The sequence below is a fragment of the Pygoscelis adeliae genome, unplaced genomic scaffold, assembly GCF_000699105.1.
Source record: "Pygoscelis adeliae isolate BGI_AS28 unplaced genomic scaffold, ASM69910v1 Scaffold100, whole genome shotgun sequence".
NCBI classification, from domain to species: domain Eukaryota; kingdom Metazoa; phylum Chordata; class Aves; order Sphenisciformes; family Spheniscidae; genus Pygoscelis; species Pygoscelis adeliae.
Genome location: NW_008824034.1, coordinates 4,528,550 through 4,535,070, shown reverse-complemented (window position 1 = coordinate 4,535,070; position 6,521 = coordinate 4,528,550). Strand labels below are relative to the sequence as shown.

The window sequence follows — 6,521 nt, the reverse complement described above, 5'->3', positions numbered from 1 at the left end:
CTGGTGAGGCCGCACCTTGAATACTGTGTTCAGTTTTGGGCCCCTCACTACAAGAAGGATGTTGAGATGTTGGAACGTGTCCAAAGAAGGGCAACGAGGCTGGTCAGGGGTCTGGAGAACAAGTTTTATGAGGAGCGGCTGAGGGGGCTGGGGTTGTTTAGCCTGGAGAAAAGGAGGCTGAGGGGAGACCTCATCGTGCTCTAGAACTACCTGAAAGGAGGTTGTAGCGAGGTGGGTGTCGGTCTCTTCTCCCAAGTAACTGGCGAAAGGACGAGAGGAAATGGCCTCAAGTTGCGCCAGGGGAGGTTTAGATTGGATGTGAGGAAAAATTTCTTTACTGAAAGAGTAGTTAAACATTGGAACAGGCTGCCCAGGGAAGTGGTTGAGTCCCCATCCCTGGAAGTATTTAAAAAACGGGTAGATGAGGCGCTTAGGGACATGGTTTAGTGGGCATGGTGTTGTTGGGTTGATGGTTGGACTCGATGATCTTGGAGGTCTCTTCCAACCTTAATGATTCTATGATTCTATGATTCTATGCCTTCATCTGAACTGTTATCTAAGGTTCTGCTTATGGCCACTGAACTGTAACAGGGCTGTACTTGCCTCACTCTCAGGTTGGTCAAGTGAATCACAGCCATTTTGATGCCAGTAACTTTTGGATACGATTCTGAAGTCTATGAACCAAATCCATCCCTGGTGAGTTAACTCCTAATGCACCAATCTTTTCTAAATGGCAACATTAATGCCTTAACTCATGAGGATCACAGAAGATTAAGGCTTATAGCTTCCAGAGGCTTAAACTATTATTTAATGCTATATGTTCATACTAAAACTCACTTAACTGAAATGAGGACTACTGTACGGATTACCATGCAGTATTCATACATAGCCATCCAGCATGCATAGTGTAGGGGGACCATCTGTATGTTTATGGTTACGAATGCTGTCTGACCACATGAAAATAGAACATTTCTCTTGCATTGCATTCTAACCAGTTGTACTCCAAGTTTTCTGTAATGTTTTTCTGTTTCAATTCATTCATTTTCAAGACCCCCATAATTCAGGGAATCTTTTCACTTTCATCTCAAATGCGATTTGGTTAATGATTAAAAAAAAAAATAGCTGAATAAACTAACATGCAGTTTCATATATGAACAAAAGCATCATCTGTTAACACAGACTATTTACAATACCAACATACTTCTGCAGATGAAATAACATGCAGGCTTAATGTACTAATAAATGCATTTGTGGGGTTACAAGAGAAATGGATAGAAACTCATGAGTGGGAGATGAAACAATAATTAAGCAGCAAAATGCTACATGGTATGTTTTTAAATTGACTACTAATATTCAAAGAAAAAAGGAAATGTGTCACTGAGAGTTGTAGACCAACAGCAGGATATACAGATATTGTCCTGGAAGAATGCAGAAATTACTATTAATTTAAAATTACACCCATTATTCCAACAAATAATATAGCATGGAGCAAATAAGAAAGAGGTTACCCACCAAGACAATTATTTCACAGGAGAGTTGAATGACAATGACAGTTGTTTTTTGGATGACCAAACTGAGCTAGAGCTTGATAGTTACTAGGTAGTATTTTAAAAAGATTTAGATATTTTTAGAAGATTATATTTTTATAAGTTACGAAGTTTAATAACCTTCTGAAGTTTAGATTCCAGTGTTTACTTCTTTGACTCTTCTCTGTGAAACTGGGAAGCTTCTGTACTGCAGCACAAAGTAGACAAATCTCTCAGGCTTCCTTCCATATTCAGGTCAGGAAGATAGAGTATACTATGGAAACTGAAAACCACTAGTGGAAACATGCATCTACACTAAAGTAGAATCTGTGACAAAATGAACCTTGGATGCCTATCTATTCCAAACTTACTACACAGAAAACTACACATTTGAAGGAGGAGAAGGTGGAGTAATGACTTATAAAAGAAACAGTCAAGTTTAATCAAAGGTCAGCTTAAGTAATTATGATAGAAAATCACTAGAGACCAGTTGGCTCTTCTCACTAATATATTTTTACAAGATCAAAGAAGATTACCCACCAGTCCAACACATGTAATGAAGGATTTTTTGGGTTTAATCATTTTACAGTATTTGGTTTTGTCTTTTTGTAATGGTTATACTTTCATTGCCTCTCCATGTGAACGCTATCTTTTAGAGTATTTATTGGGACTCCCAGATAAAGTTCACATTAACTATTCAAAGAACTGAATGAACAGGCATAGCATAATTTGATTTTGTGTACACACACAGTAACATTTGCAAATCTTCCCTGGTTTAGTTCAGCTTCTCTTCACAAGTTCTGGGAATACCTGCTGTTCTACACCTTGATTTGTATATATGTCATTTCTGGGTATCACTTTAGTTAAGGACAAACTAATAAAACTGCAATACTTTGGTTATATTTTGGCTTGTATCAGAAATAGTGTGGCCAGCAGGAGGTGGGAAATGGCCTCAAGTTGTGCCAGGGGAGGTTTAGATTGGGTGTGAGGAAAAATTTGTTCACTGAAAGGGTTGTCAAGCACTGGAACAGGCTGCCCAGGGAAGCTGTGGAGTCACCATCCCTGGAGGTACTTAAAAGACGTGGTGCTTAGGGCCATGGTTTAGTGGTGGACTTGGCAGTGATAGGTTAACGGTTGGACCTGATGATCTTAAAGGTCTTTTCCAACCTAAATGATTCTATGATTCTATGATATTCAACCTTCAGCTATTATTGATTAATCACAAAGCAACCTTGTCTAAGCAGTTTTTCATCTTTATATCTCTATTGATTGTAACAGCTTCTTCCAAATGCTGACCTATTTCAGTTAGATTACTGGAAGGCACTTTATTGAGGCTACATTGTAAACCAACAAGAAAAGAGCATCTGACAATCTTTAAACTAGTGTGATTGTTTCCTGCCCTCTGAAACTTTTGGCTATGGCTATAAACTGACAAGACAACAGCCTGAACTGTTTGGTGTAATTGAAATAACTCAAAATCCTATGTATCTCAGATGAATGCAAAGTCTTTTTTTCTCAGTATCAAATACAGTGTCAGAAATAGGATACGTATATTGTGACTACCAGGCTTAGATGGAAATACAGAAGTCTAAATATTACTTGTATGACATGCTAAAAGCCATAATGTAGGGGAAAAGAAGCCATCCAGGAGATGCTCCTGTCTGAAATGATGCACAAGGAAAACCAGCAGATAAAAATTTGAAACCTATGAACCTCGGCAAGACTAAGCTGAAGCCCAAAATGAGTGTGTAAATAAGGAGAATTGTATAAAATTCCATTAAGAGACTTTGATAGTTAATTGGATTACCATCTTTTAAAAAGAATGGTTCGTGAGTAACTCTTATTTGTAGTCCCTGACCAAGCCTTAAGGTAAATAGCACAAGGTGGGAAAAATACTCAGTTGTTCCTGCCGCTCTTACCCCAGTGTCTATATGAAAGGTGTTTCACAAATCAATTAATGAGTAATTCATGATGCTGGGAAAGGCTCTGATTGTTGGTATTGTTCTGAAAGGCTGGTGTTGATGGCCACATTTTAAATGGGCCACTCCTTCAATGTACTGAATCAAAGCTAGCATTTCCTGGTGAAGATCAATAGACAAAGAACTGGAATGCCTAAGATATCAATCCTAGGGAAATAGTATTAGCTAAACTGGTCAAGGTTACAGGACTCTGATATGCCCTGAGAAGTGCCATTTACCTTAGCTTTCTGTCCTTCAGCTTTCCTAAAGAGGACAAGATGGGAGGACACCTTTTTCTTATATTCTCTACAAATATTTAAGAAACTATTTGAGTAAATCCATTAGTGAATAAAAGTCAAAGTTGTTTTTCTTTTAAATTATTTTGATGATGAAAAGAGGTATTCCAAATGCACAGTGCCTGAAACACCTTCCAGTTAGCAGATCAGCCTGCAAACACCAAGTAGTGTAGATCTGAGTAAGAAATAGAAGCACTGAGCATCTGTAGGACCAAACCCAAGACTTGGAACAGGTGAGTTGAGATTGTCGAGGACTATGAAAGAATCCGGGGGGGTAGAAGGGTGGGGAATTTTCGTTGAATTATAATCCCATAGCCACTGCATAGTGTAACTGAACACTAGGATTATATATAAAAAGTGAAGTCTAACATTTGAATGAAATAACATTTTACCTTTAATATTAAAATACTTTAATGGAATTACTGAGATGTATTTTTATAGTGTCACTGCGTTTGAAATATAGACACATTTAAAAGGATCTAGTTTACTCTAAGTCTACATAAGAACTAGTTCCTTCATTTGTGAACACATTCCAGAAGGTATGGACAGTTCAGTCTGAAGATAGTTCGAAGTAAAATAGCAAAAACAGTAAGTAATTTGGAAAATAAGAGGAAAGGTTAAGAGTCAATCAGCGGAAAAACTAGGGAGTGCGCTCTGGAAATATGTAAATTGTCTCATCAAGTAGACAAGGATTAGAACATTCACTAGTGAGGACAAAATAAAAAATGTTGAATTTAAGCAATGGCAAGAAAAATTTAAGTTAAGCATTAGGGAAGATTATACAAAACAGCAGCTTTTAGCTTAGGGAAAGTGGTGAAATCATCACTGGAAGTCAGAGTTAAATTAGACACCTTTATATTCTGTCTGCTCAGAGATAATCTGCCTGCGTGACAGCAACCTATTTTATTAACAAGAGAATAATTATGACAAATAATGCATGCAAAAAAAACTTCAGCTAACTTTGTCTTAGAGCTGGGCATCATCTCTCCCGGCAGATTGTTGAAATTTTCAGTCGAACCATTTATATGGTTTCTAGTTTTTAAAAAAGTATTTCTAACATGAACAAGTCACAGGAGAGCTCTATTTTACCTAAATTTCTTTATGGAGACTCTGTAAGATCTAATCTCCAATGTGTTTTTATTCATACACAAGACTTGTGTCATTGCTCCTTGTCTTTCAACTTTTCCTCCTTCAGTCCTCTTGGACTCTCTGCCACCCCCAAGCAAGTCAGTCCTGTGACTGCCTGTTTAATGGGCACAGCAGGCTGTCAAACTGAAATTGACCCTTCATCGCACTCAAGAATTTGCTGAAGAGTATCCAAATCTGATGAAAAGAGAATCAAACGCCTTCCCCTCAAGATACATTGCATAGCAATCTTACTATCAAATTTACTTCAGTACTGTGTATGCATACAATAAACATCACAATAAGCAGGTGAACACATATTATACAGCGATTGCTACAGGCAACTCTCAATCTCTCGCACATTAAAAAAATAAACAGAACGGAAAAGTTTTGGTGGCTAACAAGAAATACCATACACCCTTTCATAGCTTAAATGTAAAATGCAGCATACCGAGAAATACTAATTTGCAAGGTTTGAAACACAATAATGTAAAATACAAGAGGAAAGATGAAATCATAGGCTTACTGATTTCAAGAGTTTTGAAAAGTCATCAGTAGGTGCAGAATTTCACCCCATGACTTACATAAGGAGAGCATCACACACTTATTCAGAGAAATCACAGCCATGGTAATACAATGTAATTTTGATTTTTGAGGGTAACGGTAGAACTATTTTGTTCTTCTCTTATTCTTTGTAGATAGTAGAAAAAAAAAACACATAGGAAGATCGTGTTAATGTTTGTGCAGGTTTAATGAAAGGCTGAGCTTTTGTGCCAGCATACTTTCAGTTGTAAATGCTCCATCGTGGCTACAGCAGCTCTTCAGAACACTCACCACCAGGTTCCATGGTGAACCGTATGCACAGTGCTACACCTTGGTGTCAGGGAAGTTTAGGAGTTGAAATGCTTGTGAGTGTTTAAATATAGCTAAAGTAATAGTACATGTTACGTGGAGAACTTGTTTGTTTGTTGAACACAACTTAACTCTCACATGGAGAGGTAGAGGGACTAGCACACTATGGACCATGTGCCTCTAGAGGTAGACGTGCACATCTAGAGGTAGAGGCACATTAGCCCTCCAGGCCGGCTGGTCTGTTCATCTTGTATTACACCCCTTATGAGGTGTTCAGGTCTTCAGCGTAACCACACCGGCCAGACCATTCATTAGTGGAGAACTCATTAAAAGCTGTCACAACAATTCACATTTTGTTCTTCACTCTTGACCATAACCAGGGGGGCAGAGACTGCTGCATGGTTAAGCCTACCTCCCCCTGCCTTGGCAGTCATCCCTCGCAGCGCCCCCGAGGAATTTGAGCCGAGTCCCCACAGGCCCAGGCCTCCCCTTTCCCTTTCCTTTTCCCTTCCCCTTCCCCTTCCCATCCCGGCAGTCCCTCTCGGCCCCATCATCCCCGCCACCTCTCCCTGGGCCCCTGCAATACCATCGCTCCCACGAGCCGTTACTCGGCCCCGTTTGTTCCCCCGGGGGGCCCCGGCACTGCCCTCCCGTTCCCTCCCTCAGCCCAGGCCTCCACCCTGCCCCGGGCAGGCCGGTGTAAAGACACGGGCGCCGGAACCCGTCCCCCGTCACGACGGCCTGGCGGGGCGGGCCGCCCGCGC

General features: G+C 39.9%; 1 protein-coding gene across 1 annotated transcript in view; it reads right to left on the bottom strand.

Annotated features, from left to right (window-relative positions):
• Positions 1-6,521, bottom strand: part of LOC103922933 (chromosome unknown open reading frame, human CXorf40B) — a 700,660-nt gene that overhangs the window by 25,305 nt on the left and 668,834 nt on the right. The window lies entirely within an intron of this gene.